Here is a 20,050-nt window from a genome sequence, read left to right as displayed (position 1 = left end):
CACCCCCAGAGGTGATCTGCCAGTTTTGGTCTGTACTGTACATTAACTCATGATATATATTTCTTTGACCAAGGTTAATAAAGCAGCAATCCTTACTGGGTTTTTTACCCTCCCTCATAAATGTAATAACTATAAAAGCCATTAAAACGTGGCCTGCCTATAAAACAAAAACACAACAAAGTGTGAGGGTAATTCCTCTGTTTTGCCTGCAATCAGCAAAAATATTTATTAAAAAAAAAGTAAGCAATAATCTGCCACCCCAAAAGGGTTCTTTTTGTCTTTCAAAACTTTTAAAAAAGTTGGTACCAGCTAACAAACAACCCAAAATACCATCTGTTGCACACAAAAAAAAAGTGTTTTGTCTTTTATCTTGTGTTGTTTGTCTTATTGCTAGCATTGTTATATATTATGTTACCAAAAAAAAACAACCTACTGCATTAACCAAAAAAAAAAGCATTTTAACTATATTTACAAAAACAATATTGCAAAAAGGCAAAAATCAAAAAATTCTCATGTAGCAAACACCATATTAAAAAAAATTGGTTTTAAAGCAAAAATTATAAATACTATAAACCTAAAGGTAATTAAAAATAAATTAAGTTCCTTGTCACAACTTCAAAATAGTCTCATGCACAAGCAGGCAAATACCACTATAAACTTAATACAAATAAATCTAAAAAAATCTTAAGCATAAAATATGTGGCGGTGGCTAAACACCACCTCCTCGCTGCTATATAAACAAAAAATACAATTAAAAAATAAAACTGTCTTAGCCATAAAATGTACTAAAATGCAAATTCTTAATTTAGCATCACTTAATGCTAAAGTGACACACAAAATGTTTTGGGTAAATCGAAAAATGTTCAGGTATTAACGCATCTTTTAAAACAATAAAAAAAATCCTTATTTAACACCTACAAATATTAATAAATGCAATATGTTTCCAGCATAATTAAGGCTAATTTGTTATTAGGTAAAATTATTATTAAAATTACTCACCAAAAATCTATAAAAAGAAAAATATAAAACGTAAGCCCACTCCCAAAATTAACCATAAAATCCTTTTGGCTACCCCGGGTTATAAATCAATAAACTAAAAAAAAAAAATTAAATACCCAAAAATGTACAAAATAAAGCCCTCAAAAATGGGTGTGCTTGAACCTACCTGTCACCACAAAACTATGTAGCAAAAATACCTCATTAAAAACATGTGCAAAACAAACTAAAAATGTAACGCGTTTTATACAACAAACAATGTGTATGTGTTACATCCGAAAAAACAGTATTTTAAAAAAAATACAAATATCAGTCAATAAATAAACGTAATGCCCGTGTATTATATACTAGCAATCACACATACTATCTACCAAAAATAAAAAAAGCACAAAGCACTATAACCACTGCCCCTGTTAATTTCTGTTACCCTTAGCCTAAATTAGAACAATCTAACTAAGCACTTGTTATCAAAAACAAAAATAACTCAATTTTTACAACATACACAAAAAAATATAAAAAAGCGTGTCGTTCAAATATTACATATAAATAAAAACATGCTAAAAATTGCTAAATCTAAAAAAAAACAAAAAAAACCTAACAGCCTATCACTGGTACAACGTTTTTAAAGGCTGGTCCCCAACCTTTAAAAGCATATTATCTATTATGTTTCACCCATTATTAATTGTGTTAATATTGTCCTGTGTTTGCTTGGTAAAAATGTGTTGTATGTGCTATTAAACACAAAAAAAGTTTGTTAAATTCCAACCACAAGTTCAAATTGTCTCAATATATTGCTATAAAACAATAGTATAAAATATGACCCACTCAAAATTGTTCTTGAGGGGCCAAAAGGGGGACATATAGAAATAAAATTTTATGTTTGTATTTTGTATAATTTAAAATAAAAAATAATAATGTAGCATGTATTGGTATGTATTGGTGTATAATTTAATCACATCCTGCCAGCCACCCTTTTTAAATAGCAAAAAGGAACAGCCTAATGGGCCATTTGGTAAAAATGCATCAGCCAGAATCTGTGTCTGGCTGATTTTAAGGCAGTAACAAATGTTTTAAGGTCATTACCTTATTGTAGCCATAGCAATTTTAAAATAAATTTTAAAATGCCATAATTGTTTTCTTGTGCAATGCAACATAATGTTCCTGTTTAAAATGTTCTGTGTAAATTAATTCTGTTTTATATGTAAATAAAAAATATATGGGTAAAAAAAAAGTATAAAAGCTATCACTAAACCGAATATACACACATACACACAAACACAAATGCAAGGGCACCATAAGGCTGCAACACACCTCTAATAAAATGTCCAAAAAAGGCAAATTAACAACTTTAAAAATAAAACAAGCACCTATCAATAAAAAACAAAATAACTGTAATAAAAAATAAAAAAAAAACAATTTAAAAAAAAACCAAGCACTCATCAAACAACAATTAATTACAGCATAACGGTGCAAAACTCATTGGTCCCAATAAAAAAAAAATCACTACATAAACAGGGTGCCTTGCCATAAAACTTTGGGTTCATCCTGCCAAGACTTCCTCAAAGCATCGTGTCGTAACTGACAGAACCCGGCTCCTTCCTACCCATGATCAACCTAGCTGGCCACTAGATTGATCCAGACTCTGAACTGGTAACTATAACACCAACTGGCAGAACAGAGAGTGAGTGAGTGAGTGAGTGAGTGAGTGCGTGTGTGTGTGGTGTAATTAAATGCATATGCTAATTGTTGTATTTTCAATAAACATGGTGTATTGCCTTTCCCCTAAAAAAAATCTTGTGTGCTTCTTATAAGCATATTACTTTTACAGAGCACATTGCCTATGCTATTCCCATGAAGGAGGATCCCTTCCATGGGACTCTTAGCTTGAAATCTCTTATAGAGGATATAATTTTCTGTCTGTATTTTTGTTTCTGTCTGACCACAGTATACCATTACTTGTCTGCTCTTTCCACTGCTATGAGTCACCTAACCAGCTTCAGTGAATTAGAGGCATAGTTTGTTGACACTTTTATGAAATAATTATACATAAAGGATCTATCCTGCTCTCTAAAGCAGCTAAATCCTCCTACCACCACCACTCCATCCCACACCAAACGCTGTAACCCACACCTGGTGGAAGGGGGAGATTTATAGAGGTTATGAGGAAGGAAGCCTCCTGTAACCTTCCAGGTCACAAGGAGGTAGTACAAATAGCTTCATGGCCCCTCTATAGCCCCAAAGGTGCAGAACATCTGAACAGAAAGAGGGCACTGTGACACAAAAATTGGGGGAGTGGTAAACAATGAAGAGGACAGGTCACTGATACAGAGCGAGCCGGATCGCTCGGTAAGCTGGGCGCAAGCAAACAATGTGTGTTTTAATATGGCTAAATAGGCTAGGTAGGCGATACTTACAGGAGGGATGAGTCTATCCCAGGAAACTGAAAAAAGATTTCGGGGTTGTGGTGGATAATCAGCCGAACATGAGCTCCTAGTGTGACGACGTAGCCAAAAGGGCTAATGCAATCCTTGGATGCATAAAAAGAGGAATCCCGGGTAGGAATAGAAATGTTATTTTACTTCTGTATTTGGCACTGGTGCAACCACTGCTGGAACACTGTGTCGAGTTCTAGTATCCACAATTCAAGAAGAATGTTGAAAAATTGGAAAAGGTTCAGAGAAGAGCCACAAGAATGATTAAAGGGTTACAGTGATAGCCTCATGTAGCTCAATCTATTTAGCTTAACAAAGAGAAGATTAAGGGGTGACTTGATTACCATCTATACGTAGCTACATGGGAAACAAATATTTGACAATGGGCTCAGAGAAAGGTATAATGCGCCAGTGGCTGGAAGTTGAAGCTAGACAAATTCAGACTGGAAATAAGGTGGACGTTTTTAACAGTGAAGGTAATTAACCTGTAAAAATTTGCAGGGCTGGAACCTGGGAGGTTCTGTGATGCTGAGGGCCCTGCATTGCCGCAGCAGGCTAAGGCTGGGCTCCCATAGGAGGACTCTGTGAGGCTGGGCTTGGCAGGAAGTACAGCCCAGCAGGACCTGAGTGGCACTCTCTCGCAGCCCACTGATTGGCTGGTACCAGTACTTAAATCAGGAAGCCATGATAGGAAGCTGTGTGTGCCTGCCTGTCTATGCTCCAGACCCGATATTTCGGCTTCTGACCCTAGTTTGTCCTTAGCTTTGCTCTTCAATTACTATCTGTAATCTGGTGCCTGACCCTGATCTCCTCGTAACCTGACCCTACCCGATGTCTGACTCTCAGTTTGCCCTCTGTTCTGACTTAGACTCTGACCTCCCAGTATCTCCAACCACTAGGTCTGAACACCCTTGTCCCAGTCATGACATAACCAACTTTACTGGATTGCCCAAACATTTAGTACAAACCCCTTTGGGGTTACTGAAACCAGTGTATGATAGAACAGCCCTGAGGCTACTCTAAGTTCTCAATGGGACCAGCCCAGCACCTGATTATGCCACCTTTGCAGTTTCCCTTGGCTCATCCCCTGACCAAACTGCACTGGGAACAGATGGACCAGTCTTGAGAGGATCTGGTCCCATGACTCCAAAATGAGTGGGATGAGATTGTGCTACAACACTTGAGACCCTTTTTGACCCAAAACACCCAACCAACCCATAAATAAATATTAAAAACAAAATAAACTGAAATAAATCAGTCTAAAGGGGGAAAAAGGTAAATTAATGAAATCTAAAAAGAGTCAAAAACAAAATCTTGTCCTATGCAGAGATTTTAGTCCACCGGGGAGAAGAGCCAGAGACCCTGTGAAGTCTACAGAGGACTACACTATCGCTATCTACTTTACATGGAAGGCACTCCGATATTTTGGCAATAGACAACAGTTTAAAACTAAGGATAGACAGACAGATTAAAGAGGCTTATCCACAGCACACTTGACTTTCCGATTGATTATAATCATTTCAACATTAATTCTTAACAGGCGGTGAGGTAAAAAATCCAACGTTTTGATCTGTACTGAGCCTACCAAATCATCTTTAATAAAAACTTTCTAAAATGGCTTTGTATAATTACTACGTTCCCCACTCTCAACTGTCTACTCAATTACAAGCTTCAAAATCACTTGCATTCCATTAAGCTCTATGTCCTTCACAGAAATGTCTAGTCATGATAAATGCAACTAGAAGTACATTTTCACATAGATGGGGTCTGATTCTGTTTCCACTCCACTTTCACACCAGTGTAACCCTGCTGACTTCAATATGGTAACTCCAGAGTTAGAATCAGGTCCTGATCTCTACACTACGCCTAATATCAGAATAATCATTAATTCTCATTATAATATTTTTAATATATTCCAGCATATATTTCACTTCCTGTCCTATCAGAGTTAGGTATAAATTCTACTTCAATTAATCAAAAACTGGAAAGCAGGGGTGGGATTTTCAAATTGTTCAGTATTGGCCCAACTCTGTTCCTATTGGAGTCAGTTGCCTCACTCCACTCCAACTGAAGTCAACGTATGTTGGCCAGTGCTTAATTTGTGCCAGGGCTTGCCAGGGCTGAGCCCGGGAACTTCTGGTCTTGGCAGTTCATTGCCCTGGCACCTCTGGTCTTGCCCCAACAGTTATGAAAGTAAAGAATTGCTTGAGCCCCAGCACCACTTTCATTACAATTAAGCACTGTGGTGCTTCAGAGGAAAGCAAAGTTACGTTCATGCTGAGTGCTTTTGAAAATCCCACCCCGAGTGATAGTTCCCCTCCTCAGAATAGTTTTTGGTTTGTTCATTTATTAAAACTATTTATTTTTAACTATTGAATTCAACCAATACATAATTTCTCTTCATCTATCAAGAAAGATACAAGTCCAAGCAAATGCTAAGGTTGTGAGGATTTTTTAAAATATATGTACATTCATATGTAACCCTTCTGCCAGGTGAAGCCAGCAGCAACAAGGACCAGGTTCAGTATCTAGGGATTCCTTTTCACCAATACAACACAAAACCAGCTCGAGCCCCCACCCACTGACCTGGGACAATTACATACCATCCCCTGGGCACCTCTAAGAGGCAATATTTCCCCTCTTCCAAGCACAGAGTCTGTGTGTAGCAAAAACTTTTAATAAAAGGAGGGAATTAACTCAGCATTAATTTGGGAAAACGCTGCAACTAGAGCTCATAAACACAAACCATGAGCAAAAGACCCATCCCCAAGTAAGTTGGGCAGTGTCCTTTTCCCCTCAGGGTCTTACGTCCAGCAACCCAAAAGTTCCTTTAACAAGCCCATCCTTTCTCTGTACTCCACTCACAGTTGCTGCCCTTGGCCAGTGCAGCCCCAGAGTTCAGAGGTTCATCTGCAGAGTTTACCTCCCACCCTGTGTGGAAGACGGGGGGGGGGGGGCACCAAGGAGGCACCTTACATCCTGCACTACTCAGGCACTTGCTCGTTGCCCCAATGGCCAATTGCTACACCTCTGCGGGGACCTGCTAGCCACTTGCCACACCTCTCCACCAGCCGCCCTGCTGGTCACACCTCTCTGCCAGCCACCCTGCTAGCCCCTCGCCAAGATGTCTTCAGGGCCCCCCACCACTTAACACAGCTCTCAATGATTTCAGCTGTTAGTGGGGGAGCCTCACGGCTGGTGCACACTGGGCAGTCTCTTGCAACAGAGACACAGTCCCAAAGTACGTCTAATACTTAGACCTAGGTATCAGTGATTTCAGCTCTGCAGGGTGTAACAAGACTCTAAATTCAGTCTAAATTAGCTCTTTTATTATACCATGGAGAGAGGAAGAGTCAAATGGTGTCTACGACCTTTAAACAGGGCCCACACCACCAGGTACAAGTACCTGTCCACACCCTCTCTCAACTCCTTGGGCTTTGGAGCCTATGTCCCCTGCCTAGCGGGTGCTGTTCAGTTGAGGGTGAGTCCCTCCATTGTGGTATGCCAGGTACAGTTCTGCTGCCCTCGGTTCGCACAAGGATAGCAACCCTTTATTACTCCTGCCCCAATAACAAGGAGACTGGGGAATCCAACACCAGCCACAAGTGATCATTTGGGCAAGCAGTCCCATCATGCTGAGCACCTAGGCAGGGTGGCTGTACCCGTGCAAGCGAGATCAGCTTCTGAAGTCTTTTTCCATAAGTCAGAACACACCAATACTGAGAACATCATAAAACATGCTGTGCATGCAATAACCTCTGCATGCATTTCCTTTACCAGCCCTTTAACATGCTCCAGTGTGAGTCTCTGGGATTTCTGTAATCTTAACAGTTGACAAGAAATTAAACTAACTCTCCAACAGGTATTAAGAATTTGTGATTCATGGTGAACTGTGGTTTTCTGATTAAAGCCAAGGCATTAGAAACAGCATTTAAATACTAGCCAGGCACATGCAGACTTCACTGGGACAAGCTGATTTCTTGAGTGTTGCAGTGATCACCCTGCCAGGCCAAGGTAATGCAAGTATTATCGTCTAATGGGATGAGTTTAAATAATCATTAGACATTAATTTTATATGTAGGATCTCAATGGGCATTAGATGGGAGGAGGAAAGGATGGTAACATTAGAAAAAGCTTCAGAAGTAAAGAGAAGGAACAGAAATAATGAGAAACAAATAGCAGAAAATCTCAATGAAAATTAAACATTCCTCCGCCCCCCCCCACCAAAAAATATAAATGATGCAATAGACAAAGAATGACTGGTTCTGGTGCACGAGGTGAAGAGGTTCAGAACCTCTGGATGAGCATTAGCACATTTACAATAGCATACGGGAGACTGCCATCCCACAAATTAAATATGAGTAACCTGTAGTAAAGTTGACAAGTCAGCAAGCTTACAAGCGGGACAGTTGGATTTAACTTAACTAAGAGCTCTTACCTCATTGACTCAGCTAATGTTTTCAAAAGTGACTAGCAATTCTGAGTACATAAATTTATGCGTTGAGATGCCTTAAAGGGGCCTGATTTTCAAAAAGTGCTAAGAACTCACCCTCTGAAAATCAGGACTTAAGGTGTCTCACGCTGGGCATCCATAATCACTAGTCACTTTTGAAAACCTTGGCTCCTGTTTCTTGCTAGTTTCCAGTTGTTCAGGGAAGTGATAGAACTGTGGCATTATTAGCCACACACATCACATCTCTGTCGCTCTAAAAGCAGACAAAGAAAGAGATCTATGTAACATTAATCTATGAGCATAAAGGAAGTAAGCAAGAAAATCAGCCAGTCCTTTTAGATTTGGGAGATATTCCAAAATGTTGGAAACTGGCAATTATCTATAACTCCAATATTCTGGATAGGAACCAACATGACAAAAGGAATCATAGGTCAGAGAGTTTAACTAGATTCAGGGCCATTTGTGGAGAAAAGTTAAAGAACATCTGCAACAACGCAGTTTGATTAACTTACACATCGGAGCTCTTTGAAGGTATTATTGCCACAATATCTGAGGGAAATTCAGGGGATGCAGTATGTGTGAATTTTCAGAAAGCACTGGACCAGATCTTAAATTAGTGATGATGATGAATATGTAAAAGGTCTAAATTTAGGGCGAGGTCCTGTGAGATACTTTGTGCCAGCCACCAGGGGCTCTGTGTGCTCAAGTCTCAATTGAGGCGACGTTGACAGCACTCAGTGCCTTGCAGTGGATGACTTTCCAATTAATTTCCCTCAACTACTGTGGCAATAATATCCGCAGAGAACGCCCACATTTTACTAGTCACACTGAGCTTTTTCAGATGTTAGTGTGTCCTTTCTACATTTTCCACAGGCCCTGCTGGAGGCTCTAAAACGGTCAGTCAGGGTCAGGGCTTGAATATAGTGCAGTTACACAGGAGAAGCATGCCTTAAAAATTGCAAAGTGTGGACCAATGCCAAGTTACTCACTCTTATAAATTTTGCTAAGGAATTTAACATTGTAAGTAGTAGTCTGGGTAGGGTTTAAGTTAACTCTGCTCAAATAATTTAAAATAATGCTTAACCCTTAATATAGCTCTTTTCATTTTTAAATTGCAGAGCATTTGTTATCATATGTTAGCCCCACTTTACAGATGGGGAAACCAAGGGACAGGGATTACGTGACTTGCTCAAGGTCACACAGCAAGACACAGGCAGAAATATGACAGAACTCACGTTGCCTGATTCCATATTCTGGTGCCCTACTCACAGGACAGCATCCTCTTCTCCTTTCTCCAAAACTACTGAGTCACACTTATTTATTTCTAATCTCCATTTTCATTGGTTACTCCACCAGAATGAGATTTCTATTTCTCTCCTGTGTTCTGAGCATGGCCATTGCTGTACCAGTCCCTGTCAGTAGTGAACACGCAGCTATACAAATATTGGACGACTAGAAATGGAAACTATGTTGCTTCTCATTATTGGAAGAACTTCCTTAAAATACATTTTTTTCTAAACCTGATAGATGGTAAAGAAATAGTTTCTTATGTTATTCCTCTTCTACATCAAAGCTTTACCAACAACAAACAAATAGATCACAAGCACCAGCAAGGAAACCTCCCCCATGGGTCATCAGCACTGCAGATTTCACCTTTCAGGAAGCAGGTTTCCTGATGTACAAGGGTGAATTCCACTGAAGTTCCAATGAGTTCCTCTTTTAAAATGTCTCTCCTTTGCTGTTCGACATGTGGAACTTTAATTAAAGCTAGAAGGGTGTACTTTGTAATTATTTTATAAGTATTGGGATGAAAGGTGCTCTACGTAAGGGTAAGATTTAATGATATCTTCTTTTGTTTTCCAAAGCTGGATGAGAGTGATAGAAGTGCCAGTGGAGAGGTAAACCTCCTGCTTATTGTTAACTTTCTGCATTTAATTTCTTAGTTTTAAAATGGACTCAAAACTATTTATAATCCTGAGTCTGAATTTACTGACATTGACAATGCTTTGTATTTTCCACTGTGGCGTAGGAATCACCCAAGGTTTCCATCGCAGTTTCCTTCACAAGCAGCGCCATTTCCTCCACAACAGTTTCCTTCATTTCAACTGCCTCTTCGGGTAATGTAATCATTAGCGGTGGATGAGGCGGAAAAGACTCACTAACTTCAGAGAGAAAAAAGCTCTAATTACAGAATATCAGAGCACTCTCTGATTGACAGGTTACCATCAAGATATTTTTTCAACATGTTTATTCTTATTTTTCAAGCTTTTGGAAGTTTGTAGAGAAATCTAATTCTACAACAACCCAAGCCCAAACCTAATCTGGATCCCAGTACCTTCTCCTTGTCCCGTCTCAGCCTTATAATAGGAGGCAAAATAATTACCATTACAGTTATACACGACTATGACATTATCTCAGGATCACCATCAAATGGAGCTCACACAGCAGTGGTGACAATTACTTTTTGAGTTGGGACATGGGGTGCATCCTGGTTGTTTAGTAATAACTGTATCTGTGGATAATAATGTCAGAGGCCTTTCAAATAATTTCCATTGGTGTGAGAGTTCCTTTCCACAGTGCCTAAGATAATTCTAGGAGGTCCTTTCGTTAGTCCCAAAAGTGGTAACAGAAAGCAACCTCACGTTGTTATACTGAAATTTTACTTGCATATTTACATTTTAAACGAAAGAAAACACTAACGGCATGAGCTGTGAAACTCTTGAAAGGTAAGGTACTGGGGGAAGAGTCTGAACTCATATGCATCTGTTGTAAATCCAGTGTTACTCTGGATTTAACCTGGTGAAACTGAGACCATGTCTACACTACACAGCTTTCAGCGACATGGCTGTGCCACCGCAGCCGTGCTGCTAAAAGGCGCACAGTGTAGCCGGTATTTGTTGGCAGGAGAGGCTCTCCTGCCGACAAAAAACTTCCAACCCCACAAAGCACTGTTCACACTGGTGCTTGTCGTTGACAAAACTTTTGTCTTTTGGGAGTGGGAGGAGGGGTTTAACACCTCTGAATGACAAAAGTTGTGTCTTTCATTTGCCAGGGTAGACAAAGCCTTAGATAGATACATCACAGTAGTTTCTGATTTTGAAAAGCTTGAAAGCTTATGCCCAAATAAATTTGTTAGTCTCTAAAGTGCCACAAGGACTCCTCCTTGTTTTTGCTGATACAGACTAACATGAAACCTACAATAATTATAATACTCATACCACTAGATGGCACTGCAGCTTCAGACAAGTCAACACAAGCCTGGTCCAAGCACAAGTCCTCTGGAGAATCTAGTTGATGACACACACACCCCTGTAACTCAGCATAGATGAGGATAAATACATTAAAGACTGAGACACTCATATGCTTCAGGAATGGGGGCCATATAAGTACCCCAGACAACAGAGGCAGTGTTTCCTGATATCATCTCTGGCTGAACATTTAATGGATAAGCAATGTGGCTGTGAGTTCCAATTGCTATGAGGACCATAAATTTGAATTTCCTGACTTGTCAGTATTACATTAGCTATTCAATTTTTAATGAAAAGGAGGGAGGGGAGGCAAAGGTTCACAAATCCCACACTGAAAGAAAGGCAACTCTATATTATTACATATTTGTTTTATAACAGCAGTGAGGGGCCCCAGTCTTGGATCATACACGCCTATCTGCATGTTCATACAGCATGAGATATTCAAATATGCACCATATATTTGCGGAAATCTCATTAGGCAAAAATAGGTATCCTACTTTTGCCATAATAATCTAGTTAAACTATGCTGGGACCAAAGTTTAAGCAAAATGATCACTTAAACCGGAACCAAATGAAATCTTAAATCTCAATGAAGAAACAGTGATAAAAGTATCATTAAACATTTTCAAATTATGATTATTAGTACTATTTAAAAACAATTATTTAATGTTTTTTATAATTTTTCCCTCTGTCAGGCCCTATTTATATCCCTGTTCTATATGATCCAGCTCAGGTAACTTTTCTTTTTAATACCTTCACTTTAAAATGAACCTAAAACACTAGAAACATATAATAAACTAGAGCAAACAATTAAAAAGAAAATACTCTAGTTGAACTTAAGTACCAATTCACCCATTCATCTCTTTACTGTATTAAATGGTCCCACAGCAAATTTACATTATTTGCAGAACTAGGCTGACACTATACATTCAGAGGGCCTTAAATATCAAGTTGAAAGGCATTTCAACAATATTGAAAATGCATTAGCATAGGATTTTAAAAATGCCTAACAGACTTAGATACCCAAATGCCATCACAGTTCAATGGTAGTTAGGCTCCTAATTTCCTTGGTTCCTGTGAAAACTCCAGCCGAGATAGAGAGGGATGAATTCAAGCCTGCTGTAAACCCACTGAAGCTAATGGAATTGTGTCCTCTCACACCAGGTCAGAATTTGACTTTGAGGTAATAATAGCTTGAGTGTTCTATCAACAGCCACCAAGCCCAGAGAATGAATTCAGCTATGTTGCTCCTCTGGAGTCATCTATTCTTATTCAAAATATAGATTACTATAGCTTTTAAACATTTCCTTTAGAACTTTTACACTTAACTGTCATAAGAACATATGGAATTATCTGCCCACAGGGGAAGTTTCTCTATAACCCCAGGAGTATAGATTTGTTTAGACCTGAGACATGAGAGTTTGTTCGCCTTGTACAATATGTTTTACTCTCACATAACCATGAATGTGTTCCTTAGCCGTATAAATGTCCAATCCTTCTATGAATCCTGTTAAGCTTTTTGTCTCAATTATATGTAGTAATGATGAGTCCTACAGGCTATTTCCTTTTATCTGATTTAAATTTGCTGCATTTCAGTTTTTCTTGTGAACTCCTGCTTACCCTATCTATAACCTTCAGAAATTCATAAATATTAGGCCTGAAGGGACATATTAATCATCTAGTCTGACTTCCTGCATAACACAGGCCAGAGGGGTTCCCCTCATGCTAGTTACACACAAAGGAGTTAACTTTACTTCTAACACTTCCGAATTTCTGAATGCTTGACTTTGCAACCTTAATGTTCCTTTAATGTAGGGTTTCTTAACACATATTATATGAATTGTATAAAATAGCATACTTAAAATTTTGTATACAAGTATAATACAAACAACAGAGACACCATCTGTTTTTTCTTTAATGCTGAAGCATACCCTGCATATATATTGCTCATCCACAATCAAAGCAGATTAAACAGATATATTGTGTTAACTTTGTACTTATTTATCCTGAAATGGAATTAACACAGGAGGAATTCTGCCGGCATGGATCTGATTGCAGGGTTAGGTCCATAGTATGTATGTAAAAGAAGGGAAGGTATTGAATTAAAACCAACTGACTTTTAGAATTCCTGCCCCTGCCCCAGCAGCTTGCCTTTCTCTTTTAACCAGACAGGAGTGGTAAATGCAATCTGCTTTATATCTTACACCTACCACATTAGTGTTACATCTGTCTCGCTAATGCTTGAATGGGGAGTAGCTACATATGGTTGGGCTGCTTTTTGTATTCTCCATGGCTAACATATGCAACAGAATGTAGTTGGCACATTCAGAAATAAAAATTGAGTCAATTACCTCAGTGCCAGAAAGGAGAGAAAAGAATACAGCAATGCCAGTTCCACTGACCAAACAAAACATCCCACATCAAAATATTGACACTGGAATTTAAATCAAGATCCTGCTGCTCACCTTGTGCCATGGTTCTCAACCACGGTATGCTTACCCCTGAGGGTATGCACAGATTTTCCAGCAGATACATCAACTCATCTAGCTTTTGCCTAGTTTTAAAACAGGCTACATAAAAAGCACTAGAGAAGTCAGTACAAACTAAAATTTCATACAATGCCTTGGTTTATACTGCTCTATATACTATACACTGAAATGTAAGTACAATATTTATATTAAAATTGTTTTACGATATGGTAAAAATTAGAAAGTAAGCAATTTTTCAGTAATAGTACGCTGTGACACTTTTGTATTTGTATGTCTGATTTTGTAAGCAAGTTAAGTGAGGTGAAACTTGAGATGTGCATGGCAAATAAGCCTCTGAAAGGGATACAGTAGTCTGGAAAGATTGAGAACCACTGATCTAGAGGTCCAAACTCAGGTCTGGAACATGCAGTCCCTACACTGGCAAATCTCCAATTGTTCGGGAAATTTTGACTGTGTACGAACTACAGCATCAGGGGCTTAATTTGATTCAGTTATAAAAGCAGCAGATTAAAAAAGCAAGGAAAAATGAAGGGAAGAATGTCAAAGCTCAAGGCACCAAATCAGGTTAATAAAAGCAATAAAAATATTATAGAATAAAGCTAAGTCCTATTCATATAGATGTCAAGGCCATTCATTTCAAATAAGGCATTTATATTACATGTTTTTAGCCTTAGAATAGATTCTGTAGCAATTACAATAGCACACTGCTAACTTGTGGTCTGTTTAGTGCATATAAAATGATGAATGTCATGGAGCAACTAAATAACTAAATTTGACACACCTATTTATCCTCTCTGATATGCGAGAAGTTGAAAGACAACACATTTTTTTAAATAGTTTTAAAATCTGGATTGAGTGACACATCTAGCGTAGGAATTTGATTTTTGGATTGCGATCTTGATTTCACTGTTTTGTTTTTTTCAGCCATTTCCATCTCCCTTTATCCCAGTGGGGGTGAGGCCAGTCTTCTATATTATATTACAATTGCATCTGTATTACTGCACAACATCAGAGCCACATTTATTTGTGCATGAAAAGGCCCCCATCCTTAACTGCACAATGCACCTCCTGCTGAGACTCTCTCTTCCAGCATGAATCAGCATGTCAAGAGGAAATAGACAAATCAGAAGCAGTTAAACTCTTTGTGTGGAAAAGGACAGTGCTGCTCCTTAAGACTTTTGTGTATGTACTACTTTATGAGATGTTACAAAGATTGAGTGAAATATCTTGACTGTTAAAGGGACAGTCAACTAAACTTATTTTCATTTTTTTCTAAATTCCAGTTTGAATCAGCAGCTTGGTTTTTTGCTGAATTCTTTAAAAAATATTTTTATAAGATTTTTTCTACTCCTCTGAAAATGTCTAAAGGGGTCTTTTTAGGAAGAGAAAACCTAAGGCTCTTCTTCTGTAAACAAATACACACATACCTAACTTTAACCATGCAAGAAGCTCCACTGACTTCATTTAGACTACAGGCAAGAATAAAGTTAGCTACGAGTTTAAGTGAGAGCTGGATTGGGCTCTGACTATGACACAGGAAAAGAGGGTGTGTTGCTATCACATGTTGGTAGATTTGTTACTAACTAACTAGATAATTGACTAATGTTAAAATCCTAGCATACACAAGGCAGCTGTAGTTTTAAACATGTTAGCTAACTCGAGGTAATTCTTGAGTAGGGAGCCTAGAGGTTACCTCATCCACCTAGTAAATAATAAATAAATATACTGGAGTGTTTGCAGTACTTTATATCCATTCAGTACTTTATATCTAAAAAAATTATTGTAGAAGCATTAAGTAATGAATCCTCAGTACCCATATGAGGTAGACTAGTATTATCCCAGGTTAAAGACAGGGAAAGTAAGGTGATAAAGTTAAGAGACTTGCCCAAGGCAGTAGAGCAAGTCAGTATCGGAACTCAGATTAGAAATCAGGAGTTCCTTGCTTGCAGGTCTGCACTTAATCAATTTTGTCTACATAACAGTCTATTTGTAAATCCTCTTTGTTCCTCAGAGACCTAATTTTAGATTGTAGGACTAAATGAAATTACAAGAACTTTAAGGTTATTAGCTCAAGCTATCAAGTCAGATGCTGAAGAGCCAGATTAGATTTTCAAAATATATCAATGATTCTCTAGAATACAGTCTCACAATTATTATTGTATATCTGAACCCATATGGAGGTGTAGAGAAGAAAAGAAGCATAGTTTGTATTTAACACTCAAGTTTATAGAAATTTGTACATTAATAAGGGAATAAATGTATTTTTAATTAATGCCACTGTGCGGTTAGAAAGTACTGGTATATTAAATAGCCCTGCCCATGTTGCATACAACACTTCATATTATTAAAACAAATACATTTGAAAACTCATTTACTATTTGACTATTTCTGCTGTGTTTTTACTTCCTGAATTTCTCCTGGGCTGGACAATCCAAAGAAACTAGCCAGTTTTATTTTCAGATTTTTATGAATTTGCACGATGTTCTAATCTATCAATTTCAAAGAAACATTTCTATTTGTTTTAGGTTAATATAGCCGGGTGGTCACCTGCTCCTGCCTTAAAAGACTTAAAACAGCCCGGGGAGAGGGCTTTGACAGGGAATGAAAAGCAGGGGTGATTGGGAGAAGCAGCCTCAGTTGGGGGCCATGCCCCAATCAGGCCGCGACTGGCTTAATCAGGGCCCAGTTGGCCCTTATAAGAGGGCAGTGGGCCAGAAGCACAGAGATACTCTCTCTTGCTTGTTGAGAGGGAGGGACAGACCTGTCTGCCTGCTAGGAGCATACCAAAGTACTGAGATGGAGCAGGGCTGGGGGAAGGCCAGAGGAGCTAGGGAGCTCTGGCCTGGAAACCCACCCCCTGGCTTCAGGCCTAGTAGAAGACCAAATAGGTACTGGGGTTGCAACTGGGCAGCCCAAGGGTAGGTGGAGGCAGGAGGTCCAAACACCCTTGCCTATGATGACTGGCTTATACAGACTGCAGTTGGCCCCAGTGAAAGGGGGCTAGATGGTGACTGGCAATAGCCCATAGGCTGAGGCAAGCTGGGGAGACCCAGATCTGTGGGGTATTGCCTGGAGGGTCTGGGACAGACACAGGGGGGCCAGCAATGGCGAGACACCAGCAGAAGGCGCTCCAGAGCTGGTAAAAAGAGCTAATTCCTAGACAGCCAGCAGGAGGTGCCGCTGGGTGAGTCCTACCCCATTAAAGTGTTTGGTTTGGTTTTTTTTCCAAAGCCTAAATTTTGGGCTAACACTCTTTGATCTGACAGTTTCTTGTTAAATCAAATAACTTATTGGATATTTGTATTATTTTTAGCTTTCCCCCTCCTCTGGGGTAAGCCCATACTTTATATTTGTTATGATTACTATGGCTGTATAAGTATCTTGCACAGACTGGTTTTGTGCAAGACTATTTCTAGGGTTATTAAAATTAGTTACAGAAGAAATATCCACAAGTTTTCCTTGCTTTTACTGAAAAGAGAGCTTATGAATGAGTCTAAATATTTGAGCCAATTGTTCCTCTATAGAGGAACAAACTATGTAAGGAAGTAGGGTTTTTTCCTAAATTGCAATTTGATACAGCAGCTTGACTTTTTTCTGGATTCTTTTGAAAATATTTTATAAGGCTTTCATGCTCCCCTGCTGATGTCTACAAGGGTGTTTTTTAGCAAGAGAAACTAGGGTTCCACTTCTGTGAACACACAAGCACATGCCTAATTTTAGCCATAAAAAATGGAGCCTCTTACATGGCTAAATAGACTGCATTTGGAATACACCCAGGAATAAAGTTAGGCACATGTTTAAGTGATTGGACTCTGACTATGGCTATGTCTATATTAGGAAGAATGTGTGATGATAATACATTAAAATTCTAGCATACACAATACAGTTGTAGTTTTAAATGTGTAGCAGCTCAAGGTAATTCCTAAGGAGAGAGTCTGAAGTTTACCTCAACCACCTAACAGGTGTTAAAACCACAACTGCCTTACCTCCACTAGGATTTTAACATGTTAATTTACACTTGTTAACTAACATTAACAATACTCATGTTTTTCCAAGTGAGGCCAAGGTCCAAAGGGGATAAAATGATGAAAATTACATACATGGTATCTGGGAACTGGGCTCCAGCTTGAGTCTGAACACCTACACTGCAATTTAACAGCCCCTTAGCTTGAGCTCTGTGAACCTGAGTCAGCTGGCATGGGCCAGCCAGAGGTTTTTAATTGGAGCATAGGCCACTTCGAAGCATTAAGTAATGAATCCTCGGTACCCAGATAAAAGACTGGGAAAACTAGGCAAAGTTAAGTGACTTGCCCGAGGGCCATAGAGCAAGTCAGTATCAGAACTCAGATTAGCAATCAGGAGGTTCTGGCTTGCAGTCCTACACTTAAAAATAATCATCATGTAGACATCTGATTAAGTCCTCTTTGTTCCAAAGACACCTTATTGTAGATTAAATCTGACAATCTGCCTTTAAACCAAACAAGTTTACTGTATTTTTAGTTTCTGACAATCAATGGGATAAATTATTGGTTTTGTATTTATAGCTGTTATTGCTGTACAATTAAACAGTAAACATAGGTCGCACTTTGACTGGTTTGGTGGAGGATCATTTCTGGTGGTGGTAAAATTAGTAAAGTAAGAAATATCCACAAGTTCTCACACACCTGTTGAAAAGAGAGCTTACAGAGGAGATTTTAAATATTTCAACCCATTGTTGCCCTGTGGAGAAATCGACCACATAAAGGAGTGGAAATTTCATGGGGCTCTTCTTCCATTGCCCTGTACTGGGCCATCATTTATATCGGTGCAAAGTGGGTGTTAAATCCTGCCATTCTGATCTGGCAGCATTTTATACCCACTTTGCTCTGGTGTTCATGATTGCACCAGGTGCAGAATAGAGAACTGGGGCCTCATGAATTTCAAATTACAAAGTTTCTTTGTAGATGGGGATGGAGAGGTCAAAGACAGACAGACACAAAGTAGACCAGGGGTTCCACCTCCCCAAACCTGCATATTTTGGTTGATTTCCCAGAGGACATTTTCCATGGGGGCTGGGGAGCATGGGCAGGGGGAGCACCACAAGCACTTTTGCAAAACTGTAATCTCTTGTGGGAGTCCCTTGGGTTTGGTGGAGGCATTTTGGTTATGTTCCATCCATTCTTAATTCACCACTGCATGGAAGTATCTAACATTCAGATAACACACTGATAAGTGCAGTATAAAAACAGAGAACTGTAAGATATATGAAGGCGGCAGCAGCAGGAGAAAGTATTCATTCCCCCTAGCCCACCGAAAGTTTTCCCAGCTTTAGCGTAAAGGCTACAGACTCTTCATTTGTAATTAAAAACTTACTGTATTTCAAGTGATTTGCGTAGATTTACCAAAAAATCCTAAAAAGAGCTACAAAAATCCTAAGCCTTAAAGTTCACCTAATTTGTACACTAACTTTCAACAATACTATTAAATATTTGTAAGGCAATATTAGCTAGAGGCCTGGTCAGGACTTTATTGTGCGAGGTACTGTATCAAACACTCAAAATGGAAAGCCCCTGTCTAACCCAAGGAGTTTATAATCTAAGATCAAGCGTTGTGATCAAAGAGGAAGCTCAGCCTAACTGGAAAACTTCCTGGGTGAAAACTTTCTGGGGAAAAACATGGCAAACACATACTAAAATCCACTTAAGCTAACAGAATGGTGCATTAATAAATCTTAACTGAAGGAAACAACTAAATTTGATTCAAGGGATATTCTGTCACTTTCTTTGAGAGAAATAACAGGCTGTCTGTGGAACTGGTGCAGTTTTCCCCTCTCAGTAAATATTGTACTTTCAGTCACTGGTGCCAGAACAAGGGAAGCCAGGGCCCCCCACTTTTTAACGTGAGCGTAATTTGGAGGGCAGAGTGGGCATTGCCCCTTGTGACAGGGTGCGACTCACCACTGTGGTACCTCCTGCTGGCTGTCCTGGAGATTAGCTCGGTATGCCAGTGCACCATCCTAGGGTGGCATCTTGCCACAGTCACTTCTGCTACACACTGCTCTCTGTCCCAGGTGCTTGCAGCCTTCAGCCTGCGAGGCAGCCAGTCCTCCTCCTTCCTCAAGCTCCAGGGAGTGATTGAAGTGGCTCAGCTCCCCAACCCTAATTGGCTGCCTCCTGCGCAGCTTCCCTAGGGCTCTATTAACCCCTTACAGGCCAGTGTGGGGCAGAGGCCCCATCACACACCCCCAAACTGCAAGTCTCAGGCAGGCACAGAGCAATGCTGGAAGGGGCTGTGTTTTGCAGTGAGGGAAGCTGATCATGGTGCTGCAGGTGACTGGTGGGAAGAGCAGAAAGATGCTGGGCTGTGCAGCTCATTCCTGGTGAACTACATGCAGCTGCTGGAGGTAGGAGACTGGCTGGACCAGGTGACTAGAGGGTGCAGGGGGCTGGGGCC

The 20,050-nt window shown here is 39.5% G+C and overlaps 1 protein-coding gene across 1 annotated transcript in view; it reads right to left on the bottom strand.

The window, feature by feature from the left end:
• The window catches only part of NUDT9 (nudix hydrolase 9), a 53,898-nt gene that overhangs the window by 7,317 nt on the left and 26,531 nt on the right, over nucleotides 1-20,050 (bottom strand). The gene's annotated exons all lie outside the window — the stretch shown is intronic.

Source organism: Lepidochelys kempii, chromosome 4, assembly GCF_965140285.1.
Source record: "Lepidochelys kempii isolate rLepKem1 chromosome 4, rLepKem1.hap1, whole genome shotgun sequence".
Taxonomy (NCBI): domain Eukaryota; kingdom Metazoa; phylum Chordata; order Testudines; family Cheloniidae; genus Lepidochelys; species Lepidochelys kempii.
Note: the sequence above shows the minus strand (reverse complement) of the source record. Positions and strands in the feature narration are given on the sequence as shown.